General features: G+C 33.5%; 1 pseudogene; it reads left to right on the top strand.

Annotated features, from left to right (window-relative positions):
• The first annotated feature begins 9201 nt into the window (after positions 1–9201).
• LOC122121534 lies at positions 9202–9298 on the top strand (annotated as a pseudogene).
• The last annotated feature ends 10567 nt before the right edge of the window (positions 9299–19865 follow it).

The raw sequence follows: 19865 nt of genomic DNA, 5'->3' as shown, positions 1-19865 counted from the left end.
GACACCTTTGGACCTGAGGTAACACATGTTTCAGAGACAACTTAGTGAAGAGAAAATATGAAATTTTTATTTCTTATAAATACATTATGTATGAGTATATTGAGTTCAAACTTTGTAAATTCTCTGTAAATTAAGGCTAATTTTAAAGTGGAAGAAGTTTCTCAGACCATTTTTTTTGTGAGTGTATGTGCTGCGCATTATTTTCCAACTGTACATGAATTTGTTAACTCATGTTAACTATAGCAATAATAAGAGAAAGAGAAATTCTGTTTAAGTATAAAGGTTCAAAACACTATTGAAGACTCTACAAATAGGACCACGTTGAAACAATAAAGCCAAGTCCAATATGTAGATTTATGAGAGTGCTAGAGAAAAAGTATGACTCCTACGTGGAACATGAAGTATGAGGACACTCCCTTTCTAAATCACGCTTGTTAATGATACAACTTTGTAGAAAGTAGAATGGAACAATAATTCTGTTTCCAATGCAAGTCAGATATAAGAGCATGGACTTAATTGGAAAAAAAAATTCCATCTTGAGAGAGCAGTGATTATACTAGCCATGAACTGGTGGATAAGATCACATTTTTCTTTCCTTTACATATATATATATATATATATATATATATATATATATATATTTGGTGGTGGTCCTGGCACTTGAACTCTGGGCCTGGGCACTGTGCCTCTGCTATTCCGCTCAAGGCTAATTCTCTACCACTTGAGCCACAGTGCCACTTCCAGTTTTCTTGCAGTAAATTGTAGAAAAGAGTCTCCAGACTGGCTTTGAACCCAATCCTCAGTTCTCACCAGCTTAGGATCACATTTCTAACAGTGTGCACTCAGCATATGTAATGTGTATGTTCATCTATCTTTATATGAATTCTTGAGTTAAAAATCTGGGCTACAGCTTAGACTTTATACTCACAAAAATGTTTGTAGTTTAAAAGTTGATTCTACTGGATAAATGAAACCTAAGAATGTAAAGGAGTCTGGGAATTTCAGTTTGCATCCAGCCAGGGCAGAACAGTTTTTGAGACACTATCTATTATTAACCAGCCAAAACCTGGATTGGAAGAATGGTTCAGGTGATGGAATAATAGTCATGAGAAAGAATGATGAATAAGAGTTTGAGGCTTTTGCATACATACATATAAACATACACATACACACAGAGGCACTTATATGTGCACACACATATACAAAAATGAAGCAACTCTCAGAATATGGAGAAAAGTTAGAAAACAATAGAAAATATGTCCTGAGTAGGACTAGAATCAAGTGATAATTTTTAATGGTAGAAAGTCCTAAAGTGAACTTTCTTCAAAAGAGTTTGAGAATATTACGTATGTAGGGACCAGAGATAGTAAGAGAGTCAAGTAATCAATATTAAAGGGATTGTATCCATGGAGGAATGAATCAGAGACCCCGCAGGTGCATTTGAAAATGTTCATACCCTGTGTCAATTGTTAGAACATCTTTGAAAATAGTACATGAACAGTCTGAGAAGTCTAGTGGATAATATCACTGGAGAAGTTCAGAATTGCTAGGCTGTATCAAGATTAAATAAACCAAGAAGGAGCTGGGAAGGTGGCTCAGTGGTAGAGCACTTGCCTTGCATTCATGAAGCCCTGGGTTCAATTCCTCAGCACCACATAAGCAAAAAGAAAAAAGCCGGAATTTGCTCCGTGGCTCAAGTGGTAGAGCGCTAGCCTTGAGCTGAAGAGCTGAGGGACAGCACCCAGGCCCAGAGTCCGGCCCCATTAATGGACCCAAAAAATGAATAAACAAACAAATAAATAACTAAATAAACCAAGAAACTTTGGTGGGGCAATAGCACTCAGACTGACAGGAGATTAGAGACTGGAATTACTACTGATACCTTCCCTGGACCAGGTAGTATAATGTTGTCTTAATAAAACAAACTAAACAAGAAAGGAATACACAGTTGGAAGTTTGGGTTAATTTCTTCATTATGTTTTGAGAAGCCAATTTTTCTATTGAAATGCAACTGGTATATACTCCTCAGTTTTGTTTTAAATGCTCTCTTCATTACAGAACATTCCTAGATGCAAAATGGTTCATGATTCCCACCAAAATTTGAAATAGTAAGTAATTATCATTCTGTTAGATTCCAATGATAGGATGAAGGATTACAAAAGTTTAAGCCTGGAGGAATAGCAATGTTCATCTAATGTAGGTCTTTATAGATCTTGCTAAATTAGAGTTTAGATTTCAAATAAATATTTTGGTTTTGTTTGTAATATCATATTCTACAGGATACTACAAAATTCTCTTTAAGTAGAAGGTTTAATTGACAAATTTACAAATATTTCTTGCATTATATTTGCCTAGCATATTGTTTCAATAGAGCTATAATTAGAACTCAGTTAATAGATAATACCAACACTTCATATATAAAATGATAATGTGAATAATATAGACCAAGATGCCAACAAATTGATTATATTAATTTATAAATTTAGAAAAAGCAATTTTTTGAGGCTTTAATATAACATGGTATGAAGAGAATAATTGTGTGACATCTTCTTTCTTCTACCTGTATGTAACACAGGAAGCAATTTCCTTAATTATGTGCTTCTGTATACTATGAGAAAAATGCTAGGTTTGGGGCTTGTTTTTATTTTTGTTTTTGTTTTATTGCTTTGTCATAGGGCTTGAACTCTGGACCTGGACACTGTCTCTGAGCCTGTTAAGCTCAAGGCTTGTGCCCTACCACTTCAACCTCAGTACCACTTGTGTCTGGCTTTTGCTGGGAAATTTATTGGAGATAAGAATCTAAGGAACCTTCCTGCTCGGGTGTGCTTTGAACTGTAATCTTCCGATCTTAGCATCCTGAATATCTATGATAGTTAAAAAAGTATAAATATAAATATTTTTTGCAAGAATACCAGTGGAGGAAAAATGATGCAACCCAGTTTATTGTGGTGTTCTTTCCAGAACATGGAGGGCATCACAATAACAGAGGTGGAGTATTTTTTCCCAATAGAGATAAGTTATTTGTGATGTGAATTAAGGGAATTTTGAGGTGCACCTTACAAGTTGGAAACTCTTGGTCTAGGATGACTTCATGGCATAAATTTTGGGATTGATGGTCATAGAAATAATAGCTTAATGTGATAAACTATTGCTTACTCTTGAAGAATTAATTATAACCGATGCTTTATAGTTTTATCCTAACCAGAATATGGCTATTTTTCTGTTCACTTCACATTCTCTAACACCTCATTGGAAAATGCATCTATTGCAGAATTACATAAAATGCAAACAGGTACTATTTTGAATCTCTCAGGTATGGAATGTTCAGAATATGAAAGTGAGTGGTTACTAGTCATAGGAATTTAACAGTTATAGGTTTCTATAGAATTAAACAGTTTTCGATTTTAGTATGAGAATGTACTAATTTATTCTTTTTTGAAAATATTGGCAAGTATATTGTGAAAAAGTGTCTAGTTGGATAACATTCAAGTAGATGGCCCTCTGAAAAAGAAGGGGTAATTAATTCAAATTAGATGACAAATAGTACTGATTTTTTAACGTTACTACATACAGAATAATATTTACTATAGCAATACAGTGAAATTTTATTTCATGCAGCTGATTTTTTAAATTTAATTTTAATGTGAAAGTGATGTGTAGTGGTTTAGCAATTGTAAGGCAGTGAATACATAACTTTTCAAACTTGTTATCCCCTCTCATTTTTCTCACAGTTTTCCTTCACCCCAAAACCCCTCACAAGTTGTAATGTACATTTCCAACATATTGGCTTGTGAGTATTGCTATTGCATTGGTTTCCCCTTTGTCCTTTGTCTCGCTATTTTGTTGTTCCTCTTCCCTTCCCTAATTAAGGTAAATGTATACACAATACACAGGGTACCAAAATCAAACACAGTCGGAGATAAACCATAGGGGAAAAACCCAAGGAAAATAGAAACCACATAGTACAATAAAAACAACAACTGCAAATAAATATCTCTTTCCATATTTTGGAGTTCATTTTGCTCAGCATCAGCTTATATGTTCATATATATGCATAACAAAGCCGCTGGAAAATAATAGTTTCATGGATACTATATCATGAAAACAACATGTTAACTGTTTTTGATGGTAAAGGTGGAATTAGGATGGGTAAATTCGCGATTCTGATAAAGGAATTTCAAAAGAGTTTTAAAATTATGACAGGTAAAATTTAATTGTTCAAACTTTTTAACTTAGCCTATTAAGAAAATTTAAAATTGCTTGGGAAAATAGGCTTTCATGCAAAGAAATCCATGGCGACTTAGCTGAGAGTGAGCAATGTGGGTAAGCTGGCTCATTTTCACAGTAAACAAACAAACCTCACAAACCTTACTGTAAATCCTGTAGGTTCCCATGAGAATTATCCTTACCCAGGAAATATACTCTTATTGTGTGAAACAATTCAAAGTTTTTTTTAAAAAAAATAAGACATCAAAATTTATGAATTGACCTTTAATTACTAAACAGTAATTCTCTTAAAAAATAATTTGGGTCAAAATATTTAGGGAGAATGTGCCCTTCACAATGAAAGAACATATTGAATTTACACTTTTCTGTTTTAACACTTTCCACAATATCTTTGCAGGAGAAGCACTGAAACACAGAAAAATATCTAGTTGGATACTTCAAACCAATGACTTCACATTTCTACTTAGCTCAAAAATATAATATCCTTATTAACATGAGATAGTGAAGACTTCTCTTAGTACATAAGCCAAAAAGTTTGAGGATCAGAAAAGAATTGAGCAAACTGAAAAGGTAAGAAAACACGTTATTAGAAGCCCTAGCTAAGCATATTGGTTTCACCAGTGGAGGTGGCCAAAACTTTTTGATATAGATTGTCTTAATGTTTTTGTTACCTAAAGTGATTTTACAGAGCCTATTTGGCTCAGTATAATGCAGAACAAATTGAATGAAGACATGAAAATAAATTCCACCTCCAAATAAAAGAGTTTTCAAAGAGAAACCATGAAGATGTAGCAGTGGAGGACGCCTTATAGTCCTTCCGCTTCACTAGACTTGAAGCCAAGAAGCTGTAATAAATTGGAAATCAGGCAAGAGCTAAGAGTAGGACATAGAAGTAGGACATAGAAGTATTGTCCTTTGTAACAGACAATGTCATCCAAGGAATCGGTGATTTAACTCTATTCTTCTCCATACATCTTGTTGAGCAAATACAAGACCAAGAGAAAAAATATCTATTGAAATAATTTTGCAAAGAATAACTTCACTGGTCCTGATATGGCATCTAAGGAGAATCTTAAGAGGGAAGATAAAAGTGGAGTATTCTTAGGTTTCCTCTAAGCATCTTGTTAGCAAAATATATCTTTGAGGTTAGAAGTGATTGAACCAAAAAGTGGTAAAGTACTTATTTTTGTGGGCACTTTAGACACAAGAAGATTTCAAGGTAAAAGAAAAAAGAAAAAATTAGAGCTAAATATTTGTGATTATAGGTTCTTGGACTGGTTTTTGGAGACAAAGTTTTGCATTAGTGTTGGTACTCATTAACATTGTTGTTGGGTTTCCGTGGCAACCAAATGAAAAGGGGAAGTTTAATGAACTCGCTTGGACAAGTAAACAGCATGATAGAAAATAATGGCAAATAATATTTAATGAATTATTTTGAACAATTCCTTTGTGAGAACAAAGAAGGAAAGATATACTTCAAAATCACCTGATGTTATTTAAAGTATGAAAATGGAGGAGTGAAGAGATTGAGAGAAAACATAGAGGACTGTTTTCTCTCCAGTGGAGTAATAGGTTCTTGATCTTATTTCTTCCATTCTGTCTTCACAAGCTATCAAGTGTGCCTCAGGACTGGAGTATCCAGTTGAGATAAAGAGCACTCGCAGAAGAAAATATTTGCAGTAGATATAGGTGATTTATTACCTTAGACAATCTATTTAAATCTGTTCAAAATTCTCCCCTACCCCAAACTGCCCTCTTTGAACAGCTTTGTTTGCTTTTCCAAAGACTGCCTTTCATTAACTGCTTAAAATTTTGAGAGGTCATATTCATACTCTCTAGAGATTGCTGTTTGGTTGTGATTTTTGAGTGTTTTTGTTTGTTGTGTTTTTTTAACTGAATTTCAAAAGATTGTGCAAGTGTGTTACAATTAATATGTCCATCTAATTGTCTAATGCACCTGGATCAGAGTCACTCCTTCTATCAGTCTCAACCAACTCTTTCTCCAAGATTTAGTTCAGATTTTCCACTTCCTTTATTACATATGTACATTGAGTATTCTAGCTGTACTTGCCCCTTGTTCCATTTTTCATTCATTCTATTTTTTACTATTGTTCCTCTCTGGTTTCAATTTCCTGATAGTCATTCTGTTAAACTGTCTGTTAATACTTTGAAAGGTTTATATACATTCCATGAGTTTCTTTTTTTAATTTTTTTATTGTGAAAATACTGTACAGAGGGGTTACAATGGGCAAGATAATGAGTACACTTCTTATCAAGCATTGAAGCTTCCACCTTTGTTTCAATCCCACATATACTTGAAGATATGTCAGCTTATATTTCCACAATTCATTCATCTGCAATAACAATTTGCAAGACTGGAGATGTGAAGCACTTAGACATGATTTTATTCTCGTTCATTTGGAAGATTAATCTTTAGTCAACAAGAAAGTTTAAAAATGGCTTAGAATTTATTCCTAACTACCAGTTTTTATAAATGGCTTTGTACAATTGTGTGCGATTATTTTATTTTACGTAGGATAATTTTTTCTACTACCTATAAGTTTTGGAAAAAGAAGAAAACTAAAATTTACTACTTAGAGGAATATGATAGAAATAGAAGACAGATTTTATGTTTGTCACATCTCTCACCAGTACCCATATTCAAGACTTAAAGTCGTATTTCTTACTATGTAAGACAGATAGGGAAAACATAAAACAACATATGATAAGGCAACTATTAGTGACTTTTTAAAATGTACCTTCTTATGTGATGAAATTTACTTTATTAGCTAATATTTGAGTTGAAATATGGGAGGCTGATCTATATAACACATTTCTGGAAGGCACCTACTGAACAACACAAATGGTGGGGGGTACTATTTCTACACTTTAATGAATGGTTGAACTTGTTTGGTATTAGTGCTGGGTACGTAAATCAACTCTATTGTAACTTGCTCCCTACACTTGAAAACCTTGTAATGTCACTATCATCTACTTGTCAAGTGTTATTTTAGCAAATGTGATCTTAAATAGTTTATTTGAAAATGAATATACTTTCAGGAGATTAAATGTAGGTTATCATTGGTTTGAGAATGACAACATTTTTATACTACAGAATCTAGTTTTACTGAAGTACTAGTGTTTTGAAGCACTGAAGATCTTCTTAGTTAATGTTTTTCTAAATTATATTTTACCTCTAGATCAAGTTTTCCTAGCCTTCGTAGCCAATTATGGATCTATCATTCCACAAACTATTTTTTTGGCTGCACTGAAATCTTTCATTAATCATTAGGAGAGGGGTATTAAAAATAATCTTGTTCACTTGTTATTTTGTTCACTCATATGGGCTGGTCATCTGTAAATTGAAAGTTTGAATTACAGTACTTTCTCTCAGATTTTGTGATCTCATCTTTCATCTTAAGTTGCCTTGCATTTCACAATTGATTACTGCTAATTCTTGAAAGGAATTGGGGCCCTGAAATGTTATAGGAAATGAGAAATCGAGATGAGTCTTCAATTATTTTCTGCTGGCATGTTTCATGGGCCTATGTGAGAAGTCTTGCCCTTGTTATTTGATTGTGCAGATAACTGGGACCTGGTATCCTAGGACCGTGGGTCCTGCAGAAGAATAATAGCTTTTAGACATCATATCAGCAAAATTTGGGTATAATCAGTAATAAATGCTTCAGAAATATGGATTAAAACACCTTGGGACCAGCGAGTTAAAACAATTAACAAAGCATCAGAGTAAAATCCCTTATAGATTAGCAGAAAAAAATACTGTTATTTTACCATGTGAATTCAGAAGACCGCGAACACTTAGAAGGTATCACAAGTTTATAGCAAAGATATTGCATTGATACTTTTTATATTCTAATATATATTCTAAACCTAATTATTTATATTCCAATCCATTTATGGGAATAAATGTCAATATATTTGTCAAATTATCAATTCTACTAAGATTCACTGTGTGAAATTTAAAATCAGCACATATAAATATAAAATACATAAGTATATATAATGTAAAAACTGTTTTGCATTGTTGTGTTGTGGTTAGGGAATCAAAGGCAACTCTGTTTTAAAGTATTATTCCATTATCTCTACCTCAGTTTTTGGTAGAGTTAGACTTAAAGCTTTACCATTTGTAGATTTACAGCCTAGAGGCAAGAGGAAACACTGTGACTAAAACATTACTAATTTAAGGCATAATATCCAGGAGAAACATATGGACTGCTCCAGGAGCAATGGAAATATTTGGTGATAGAACGTCAGTAGTGTAAGTTCCTGCCTAGTTGGATGACAGACAGGCCAGGACAGTAGGTAGTCATGCATATGAACAATTTTTTCACCTTCTTGGCTTTAGCTACTTTTGAAATAATAAGTATAATAAACAATTATATTTTGAAAAAATACCTTCCATTCTGAACAATTCTGTCTAAACGGTTCATCTCTCTATGATCCCTTGTAACTAAGATTAGCTTTGTTTCAGTAATACAATCTATGCTATCAGTGTAAGATATTGTGGTTGGTCTGTTCCTACATGGAAGAAGGGTAAAGGTTCAGGTAGACATTTGTCCCAGCAAGACCTCATTTGGGAAATTTTAAGCTGCAGAAGTTTAGAAGTAGCTCTTAAGCAAGGCTTACTTTGAATCCATTAGCTCCACAAAGCTAACTCAGTTGATAAATAAGTACTTGAAAAGCCATCACTTTTGGAATTAGCTGTAAAGGCTTCAAAGTATGATCAAATTTAAAAGGAGAACGACAAAATAGTCATTGACAAAAAAATTGTAAATGTGAGGAATCGACCAAACGATATCAGTTTTTTTCCACTATACACAGAATTTTAGAGAAATAAGATCAATAGCATTTTTAGGAACAATAAGGGTTCCTTCTTACAAATAGGCATCCATGGATATATGCCTGTATAAGATTGCATCATTACATTAATTACTTAAATTTAGAGGATTCTACATGCTTCAGAAGCAGGTCTACCCAAATTACAATACAGAGATTAACATGGCACTTGCACAAGGATGATAGGAAAATTTGTGAAGTATTACTTATTTTTCATTCTTCTGATGCAAAAAATGAAAAACAGTTATTAAAAAGTTGATTACAAAAATACAAGTGTAACAATACATGCAATTCATAGAATTAAAGGTTAGTTTGTCATCGTTTTATTAAATCTTCACCTTAGAAAGGCTTTACATAGCATAACCTTTACAAAACTTGAAATTAGATAACATTGTCATTTTATCCCAAAGAAATAAAATAATATTAAGACTCAGGAAAAAAAGGAATCTTAAACTTCTTCTATGTGGAATGCAATCTGAAAGGACACATTTATTAATGAACATATACATTATATAATAATGTCGAATTCAAATTATTATATCTAGGAGAGAATGAAATAGATTTTGGACATTATACAAACATAGATATACTTTTTTCAGAAAAGCACCAGGAACATCTTTAGTGTCTATACTATTCATTTCAACAGATAAGTTAAAATTATTTCTGATTAAAAAAAAAAATCACAAACTCTGCAGAAATCATTATAGATGTATACAAACAACTCTTGAATACATTTTGACATCAAAGTCAGGCAATTCACTTTGAAGAATACCATGGAATCCATGCATTTTTAAAGTAAGATATTGCTGTTGCTTTGTATTGTGAAAAAAAATTTGTAGGGACACAAAGGATGGACTGGCATTTTTGAAATTTAAGAAACTTAATCAAACTATTACGACTTAGGAGAACAATTTGTACAGCCTTCCACAACTTCAAAGATGTAGTGATACATAGTTATCCTTTTGGCAATATCAAATGCAGTTTCTTCCAAGTTGTTCTTCAGACCTGCTTTGATATCAACAGAAGTAGATACAAGGTATCTTTGCTATTTCTATTCCTAGCAGAAATATGCAAGGGGGTCAAGAGGCCTTTAATTTGGGCATTGGTATCTGCATCATGATGAAGTAAGAAAAAAGCCACTCTGGTATTATTCCACATGTAAGCACTGTGCAGGCGTGTCCAACCATTTAGAGCTATTGCATGAATATCTGCCTTGAGCTTCCAACTCATGGACAATATCTAAGTGTCCACTCTAGGCTTCCTGATGAAGAGGGGTATACTCATCCTCATCCCTAGTATTCATCTGGGTGGCCTTTTTGGAAAGTAGTCTCTGAACCATAGTAAGCCAATTAATTTCGGCATCCCAAAGAAGAAATTTGCTTGGATCCTACTCCATTTTTTTCTTGCAATTGATACCATTCCTTACTTTTTTCTCTTGTTCCTTGTCTTCGTCAGAATTACCTAACCAGAGACTTTGTGTGCCAGTGGGAATGGGATATCAATGTATTTCTCCAATAGTTCACATTGGTTGAACTGGTCAGAAAAATCTGGTGAATTTTCTGCATATGTTTTTTCAGCATGATTTATTTTCTCTTTTTCCATTTTTACTATTCTAAATTATACTAACTGGAGAGAAGGGAATTGATAGAGAGCAGAGGAACGATTTTCCTCAGTATTCAAAGGTACAGACTGAAAATGAGGACCAGTGGTGTCTTCATGTGCAGCTTATTCTGGGAATGAGAAAATAGGAAACAATGCCTTTTATGTAAATGATTTGGGAAATATCATGTTATAGTGTAAGATAACTCACTATTAAACATATGGGCTTTAAGAGCTTTGTAGTAGCTTTCTAAGGTTGATATGCAACATTAGAAAAAATGTATAATGCAGTAGTAAAATAGAAGTCCTTTGTATGACTATCTAAATTCTTGTTTTTTTTAAAGACACTTGTTTTCATCTAAAAATAAGCCTGTCCATTGTCTTCAGGTGATTTTGATGATTGAAGATGCTTAATGAGAAGTCAAAATGTATTAGTAGTCCTTTGCTATCAATTAAATTTCACTTTTTCTTCTTGGAGATTATAATGATCAAAGCAATAGTTCAGAATCAGCAAGCAATATTTCAGAATCATGCTTCAAGTGCAAGTGAATCACCAGTAAGTAATCCTGGATTCCATTTTCCAAAAAGTTTTGTCACAGATACAATCTTCTACAATCTGCCTGCCTTCTCTAGCTGCTTTCCTAGCCTGGACCTATTCCTTCATTGTACAGGAAAAGTGTGATTCAACTGATTTCAGTCAGATCTGTTAGTAAAGTTATCAAGTATTTAGATTCTTTTTTTAAAAATTAGTTTTGGGGCCTGAACTCTGGGCCTGGGCACTGTCTTTGAGCTCTTCAAATCAAGGCAAGCGCTCTACCACTTGAGCCACAGCACCACTTCTGGATTTTTCTGTTTCTGTGGTGCTATTTTGGGAAATGGCAGAGCAGAAAGTGAAATGATGCAACCAAAAACATAAAAGCAAAATAAATTAGGATAATTATGGAGCAACCATATTGTCTATAAGAACCATGAAAGAGAGAGAGGAAAAGAGATGTGCAATGACCTAGCTAGCCGCAAAATCCATGCTTCGAATCAATTTACAGAGCAAACATTTTTTTTTACTTTTTAAAAGAGATAGAAATAGAATTTATGTATTTACTTGAAATTAGTAAATACATTTTTAGTCGCCTATATAAAGAGACATAGCTTTGACCAAATTACAGACAAGAATCTTAATCCTTGGGCTGGTAATGTGCTTCAGTGTTAGAGTGTTTGCCTTGCAGCTTACTACAGTGTGGAGACTACTTTCCAAAAAGGCCACTCATATGAATACTAGGGATGAGGATGAGTATACCCCCCTTCATCGGGAAGCCTAGAGTGGACACCTAGACATTGTCCATGAGTTGGTATCTCAAGACAGATATTCATGCAATAACTGTGAATGGCTAGACACCCCTGCACAATGCATATATGTGGAACATATTGCAACAGCACACACACACACACACACACACACACACACACACACACACACACACACACACACACATACACACACATCATCATATTTCTTCTTAAGTATTTTTTGTGTATAGTATTAAGAAGAAATTTACATTACTAACTTGAATTTCTGACAGGACAATATCATCACTGTACATCTTGCTTCTATGCACTCAGTTTTAAATTACTATCTAAGTATGTGCATTACATAAGTATTGGAAAAGTAGGAGCCACACGGGTGGCTCAGGTCTTTAATCCTACCTAATCAGAAAGATGAAATCTGATGATTGTGCTTTGAAACCAGACCAAGAGAAAAAAAAGTTCATTAGATTATGATTTGAAAGTAACCACAAAAGCTTGAAATGGAGCTTAGTATAAGCAGTAAAATGCTAGCCTTGAGAAAACTAAAACAAAAAAAAAAATAACAAATTCTGGGACAGAGCCAGGCCCATGAGTTCAAGCTCTAATATTAGCATCAAACTAATGAATGAATGAATGAGTGAATGAACTAAAAATAAATTAAGTGGTTACATGTGGAGAGACAGGTAAAATGTAAGAACAGTGGTGACTGGATTATGTATTATTTTGTAATAAGGCAAATTATCATTTTTCCTAATCACTAATATTTTATTTGAACTATTTTGTACAATAAACCCTGAATTTGGCATGCATGTATATGTGTGTGTACATGTGCTCACATGGGTGTGTATGTGTATATGTGTGTGTGTGTGTGTGTGTGTGTGTGCGGTTGCAGTGTTGCTTTCCAATGTGGACAGAGTGAGGCTGAAAAGAGCTGGGTTGCGATGTTGTTATTTATCAGTGTTCCGTCCTGTCATTTAAATGGAACCGCCCTTCTGTACATTTTATTTGTCAAATAATAGCATATCATAATCAAAGGATTTACACCATTAAGTTAGATAAAAGAGATCACTTTCAGCTCTTAGTATATGTTAGGCAAGAAAATACACATATAATTAGGTAGTAAGTTATTGCTGTAAGATAACTGTTAGTACAAAATATGTATTTGACCTCTTAAATTGGATATACTTTTAAGATTTTGACCAACTCCACCAAACAGGTATTACTCTCTTGTTATTCCTGTGAAAAGCAAGGTGGATAAACTCTTTCGGGATTTCTGTTGAAAATAACTTTCTTTGTAAGATCGTATCTATTCATACTAAGATAATAAACCCCGTATTTTTTTAGGTTTGATTATCCCATCATATTGATTGAAAATCAGCATTGTGGATATGTTTGTTAGATATACATTGCAAAAACAAACAAAAAGCATGTGTCACTTCAAGATTGTGGATGCATTTGAAGTTGTATTTTATGTACCAAGGTTTTTTCATTAATAGGTTTTTTTTGTGGGAGTAACTATCAAAACTTTAACAAATAAGGCTTTTTGAATATCTTTTCCAATATAAATAACATCCCAGAGCAAGTCTTGCAATTTCTGAAAACCCTTTGAATTTTAGTGTTATTTTAGTTCATTGAGTATACAGCTAAAGACATTTCTGGAATAAACATTGTTAAAATCTGAAAATGTAAGTGGGAATACATGCTTTTTTCTGCATCATTTCATGAAAAGTCAGTTTTTATGAAACTAAATGATATAGAATAAAAGAATGGAAGTGAATTGGGTGAGCTAATTATTGGTGTAACTTTGTTTTCTATTAGCACAGTCTTTGAATGTACATGATGAAGTTAAATTATGTGCTTTGTGCCACTATGCTTCAATTATTTTTATAATCTTTGTAGTTATAAGAGTGAATTTATAATATAAATAAAGGTCTTTGAAAATGATAAGGATTAATCTTATGTTTTGTTTTCTACACCCAAGAAAATGAGTTATTTTCAAGTGTTAACAGTTTACAATTGAATCTTCAGTATCATAAGAAATTTTGAACAAATGTAGTAGTATTGATGTCTTTTTTGGGGGGGTGGGAGTCTGGTAGTGGGGCCTCAACTATGGGCGTGGGCGCTTTCTCTCAGCTCTTCAGCTCAAGACTAGCGCTCTTCCACTTGAGCCACCGAGCCACCTGCGGCTTTTTTCTTTTTGCTTATGTGGTCCTGAGGAATCAAACCCAGGGCTTCATGCATGCAAGGCAAGCACTCTACCACTACGCCACCTTCCAAGCTCTTTATGTCTTTTTAAAATAATTGTATTCACAAGTTGGAGAGGCTTTAATTCATGCTTAGGTCTTCTTGTCTATGATTTTTTATCCTCTCATTCCTAACATTAATGATAGGTCAGACTGCATTTTTGGGTACATGAAAGGGAAAATATTTATCTAAGGTGAAAGGTGATTTTTATATCAATCTTGCTTTAATAGCTTTTTAAAGTAGTACCTTTCTTTCAAAATGTTGAGTGTAAAAAGCAATCAAAATACGTCTAATGGTAAACAACTTAGTTGAGCTACAATGTGGAAATGATTGGTCCATAAGACCTGCAGTTTGTTTCCATCAGGAATTGGGGAGGTCATTCTTTCAGTAAGACAGTGTTAAACAGAGATAGGCTCCCCAGGCAGTGCAGTGTTGAGTGAAGGGATAGAATATAATTTCTGCTATTTTGATCTAGAAATCAAGAATGTTATAATTTAGCACTTCCTTTAACCAGGGAGGTATGCATTGATTTTGAACTTTGTGTTTTCATATTACAGTTCCCTATTTTCTAACAAAGAGAAAGTGAAATATTATGAGTTTACACAATAATTCTGGGAATTTTACCTAGAATTTGTAGACTAAGTGCTGGTATTTTAGTCATAAAATTGAATGAGGTTAATTGATAGAGTCGGAGATGGACCTCAGGCTAACACTTACCATGTGTGCAATGTTGTACTAGTAATTACAACTCTGAAGACTTCAACATCATCATCTGAGAATTAAAAATGCAAGTAGTTCCACTTTAAGGAATTATTGTGAGGATTAAATTAGATATCATAGCTAAAGTACTTGGAAAAACAATCAATCAGCATTTGGAAATTTCTACCTGTTATTTTATCATGTGGTGAATTCTAACATTTTTACTGTGATTTTCATTGTGTCTCTTTATGATGTGCAATGTGATGTATTGGTATTCATTGCATTGATCATTTTTCTGTCACTATGAGGAAAGCATCTGCAAAGAAAATTTCTGAGGAGGAAACTATTATATTGACTGATGGTTTAAGAGAACACAGTTTAAGATCAGATGTCTCCATTGTTTTTAATTATATTTTTATTATCTTAACTAATTGTACAAGGGAATTTCCATTAAATAAATCATGTTTCTAAGTATAATGGATCTTTATATAACTTTTCCCTACCCTTCTAAACCTCACCACACTTTATTTTTTTCTAGTTTCATACTATCTGCATTGAATATTATGTCTTCACTTTCTTCCTCCATAACTCTCTTTATTCCTTCCCTTTGACTTCCCCTCACATCTTTCAAGTGATAGTTTCCTGGTATTCATTTTGTTGGATTAACAGTTCAATTTTATAAAAATTACATCTTGTAAATACTCCTCTACAAATAGCATGATTTGGTTAATATTGCTGTGTAAACTTGTATAAAGTTCATCGTTTGAAGCTATCCTGGGCAGGAAAGTCCATGAACCTCTTATCTCCAAACAACCAACAGAAAATAAGAATTAGAACTGTGGCTCAAAGTATTAGAGTGACAGCGTTGAGAGAAAAAGCTCAAGGACATCACCCAGGCTCTTAGTTCAAGAACTACAATCTACCAAAAAGCAATCTATTTAATTTACACCTGTGTAAGTAGAGTATTTCCATCACCCAAATGCACATTCATGCTCATTTGCAAGGTAATTCTGTTTTGTCTGAAGTACCACTAAACATTATCACTAAAGTAGCTTTGGAACATGGGTTCATTCTATCTCTTTCATGGATTTTTCTAGACTCAAATACTCAAGTGTTACAATTGTTCTAATTATTTAAAATCATAGCTTTTTTCTTTAATACTCCTAATATTAGAGTTTGAATTGAGTGTTTTGTGCCCCTTCAATGGGTATTCTTATCACTTTGTCATGCCCCCAGCCCTAAGTTATCCTGATTATTTTTCAGCTAGAAACTGGCCTCCGACTTATGTATGAACTTGGCCTCAGTCCACTTGATGGTATTCTTCCTGGAATTTAGAATAACAGGTGCATGGCATTGTGTAGAGAACTTTGTGTTCAGTCTGGGCTTTAGCCACTGTCCTCACAACAGTGCACACCCATATAGTCACGAATTTCATAAGCTTGTCATAGCTTATTATTTTTAAATCTTTCATTTCCTCCAGGTTGTTGAGTACTGAATTAATTTGTGTTTTCTTGGGTTGTTTTGTTTCATTTGAATCTATGTGTTGAGTTGTTCCTCACTTTTCCTTCTGTTTCTTTCCTTCAAGTTCTTACCTAAAGTGCCGAGAAACCAATTCTTCTTTCTCAAGATAGTCAGGGTGAACATTATTTATTCCAAAGCAATTTCAGTATCTATGAATGGTATACACATGCTAAGCGCTGAAAAGGGTGTTTTATTTTCACGGTAGTCTTTGGCATTCACGGAAAGATCATGAAACATATGAAGAAAATAAAACTACAGATGAATGCCAGGAGGAGAATAAGCTATTATTAATTGTTTGACAGAGGTTTCTCTTCTAGTGAAAGAAATACATTGCTTGATGCAGGATTGCACATAATCATATTGCTAGGAGGAATCTAAACAATCATCTAATACTGCAGACTTGAGAGTGATGAATTGACTTCCTGAATAATTTACTTTTGGGTCAAATAAAAGCAGGCTTCTAAAAAGAGAGTAGATTTTAGAGAAACATGATGAATTTTATGTAAATAGGTCCTTAGCTGATTTTGTTAATTTGTGAACTAATACAGTGAAATAAAATACAGTAAGGTAAAATAAATAAAGAACTTCACATTGAAAAACTCATTTGTGTTTGTGTATGTGTGCATGCATGTGCGAGTATGCACACGCACATGTGCATGTGCTCATGCATGCATTCATCATTCTTGAGGCTTGATAGTGCCTGGGAACTATTCCTCAGCTTCTGTGCCCAAGGATAGTGGTCTACCATTTCAGCCACTGCTACAATTCTGTTTTTTTTTTTTTTTTTGAGATAATCACTTGTATTGTCATGATTGAACAGTGGTCTTCATATCTTAGACTCCCGAGTAGCTAGCTAAGGTTATTCAGCCTCTGAGTAGCTAGTTAAAATTCTGCCTATCCTCTATGATTCACTGCTCTTTTATTCTTTTCCTGAGGTATTCACAAGCCTAAGTCATATATATGTCTAGTTGCTTTAAAAATATTCTTACCGCACCAGGGGATCCCAAGTGTACTCTTAACTACTTAGGAGGCTTGAGAACAGAACCCAAGCCAAAACTTTAGTGGACTTACTTCTCAATCTATAGCTGGGTGAATTGGATCATTTCCACCATCCTGCACTATCTAGAGACTAAGATTGGAAGGACTGCAGATCCAGGCCAGTCAAGGTAGCAAGCTAGACAAGTTGGTGTGCATTGATGATGCCATTGATGATGGGAAGGCTAAAAGGACAGATCAGGGGCATGTTCTTGTGGAAAGGGAACCCCTATCCTAAAATTAAGCACTGATATGATGCCGGCCTGCAAGAACAATATACCCCAAGTTGAAATCTCCACATTTTCCCACAACCAAAATAAGTATGTACATTAACATCCAAAAACTTAATACAATCTGTTCTTTGCTCTAATATCAGCTTTATCTGATTATCATATGATGTGACAGAATAGTTTCTTCATTAAACTTATGATAATTAAAAAATACCTAGAAATTTCTTTCTCACTTAATAAGTGCAAATGAATGGCAAATTGCCTCATTTCTTACATATTTGACTACCACTATAAATTCGTCTTATGATTAATAGTAATATATTCTGATTTATTAGTTTATTTGCAACAGTTTTTAAACTTTTTGCTTTACTGCTGAAGTTGAAGTATTTAAATAGTATCATCAAAGTATATTCCTTGGGTATTTAGGGCAGTTTTTTCAAAGTTTTTAACCAATGGCTTTTAAGAATTCTTAATTGGTATATTATTTGGTTTATTTTTAATTTCAATTTAATTTTATTATTATGGTAATGTACACAGGAGTTACAGTTACATAAATGAACCAATGAGTACATTTCTTAGGGAAGGAACACTGTTATATCTTCCATCGATATTTTTGTACACTCAAAACAAGAACTACTGATGTTTTTGCTGTTGCTGTTGATCAATGGGTACTTTTGCTTTCTTTGTTCAAGCATTTTCATTATAAAATTGATATACAGAACGTTTACACTTAATTAAGTCAACTAAAGATTACACTTCATTTTCTTTTCTTTTTTGTAGGGGGGGGGGTTCGGTTTTAGGGCCTGAACTCTGGGCTTGGGCCATGTCCCTCAAGGCTAGCGCTCTACCACTTGAGCCACAGCACCACTTCTGGCTTTTTCTTTTTGCTTATGTGGTGCTGAGGAATGGAACCCAAGGCTTCATGCATGCAAGGCAAGAACTCTACCACTGAGCTACCTTCCCAGCCCCTACTTCATTTTATTTTCTAAATTTCAAATTTTGAGCTTAAATATTTCCTTTTGTTTCTTTGGGATAATTTTTTTTCAGAGTTGTAGGATCAGTTAATTTAATTTTGCATGATTTTTACACATGTAAATTATTCAGACACATATATTTTGCTTTTAAAATATTTAACATGTGGCTTTTTAAAAATTATTTTCTTAATTTTTATATGGTTAGTGAATTTAAATACATTTATTTTCTTATAGTTATAAAAATATTTGTCCAGGAAACAAATACTGTATTTTCAAAAAACACATACTTTATTAAGAAAGGCTTCATTACCTGATCACTTTTGGGAAATATTTGTACTTGAATTTAAAAAAAGTTTGAGCTCGGCATGGTGATTTGTTGCATCCATTTTCTAGTTATGGTGGGAAATGTAAATAGGATTTGTAATTCGGGAGAGACTGGGAAACTATGAGACTTTATTATAGAACTATTCAGAGTGAAATGATTATAGATACAGCCATTCCTAGCGTTATATACAGTACCACGCTATCATATTCTAAATCTTGAGTTAAAACACCAGTAACATCAATCTTTTGTCAAAATAAAAGGACACATGTTTCAAAATGTTTATTATTTAAAACTTATTTGCAAAGGTTCTCATGTCTTCTATTAATTTTCAATTTACTTAATCTATTAAAATCCAAGTATATTGTGACAATTTTATTCCTACTCAAATTTTAAATACTACAAGTAATATTATGATTTCATATATTAACATACTTTTACTGTTTGTGATAATTTCTTCTGTTTAATATGATAAAATCAATATTCCAAATGGGTGTATGTAGTGTGTGTGTGTGTGTGTGTGTGTGTGTGTGTGTGTGTGTATGTGGTTTTGTGTGTGTTTGTGTGTGTGCTTTGTGTGTACTTTGTAGTGTTTGGGAGATCACACCATTGTTTCACATATGCAAGGCCAATGGTTTACCACTGAGCTATACTGTCTAGTTATAACACAAATAGTATTTTAAACCATGACTTTCAAACTTTCATTCTTAGTATGCTTTTTCAAAATTATATATGATAAAATGTGATCCATATTCTATCCACGCTATCAATTTTATTGTTATTTAGAATATTTCCACTGCCTTTCCACTTCCAAACTCTTGTGTTTGTTATAGATAAAGTTTACTTTGCTTCTTT

Source organism: Dipodomys spectabilis, unplaced genomic scaffold (genome assembly GCF_019054845.1).
Source record: "Dipodomys spectabilis isolate Male_0828 unplaced genomic scaffold, ASM1905484v1 ptg000189l, whole genome shotgun sequence".
In the NCBI taxonomy this organism is placed as follows: domain Eukaryota; kingdom Metazoa; phylum Chordata; class Mammalia; order Rodentia; family Heteromyidae; genus Dipodomys; species Dipodomys spectabilis.
The sequence above is the reverse complement of the archived record's forward strand: the minus strand, read 5'-3'. Positions and strand labels throughout refer to the sequence as shown.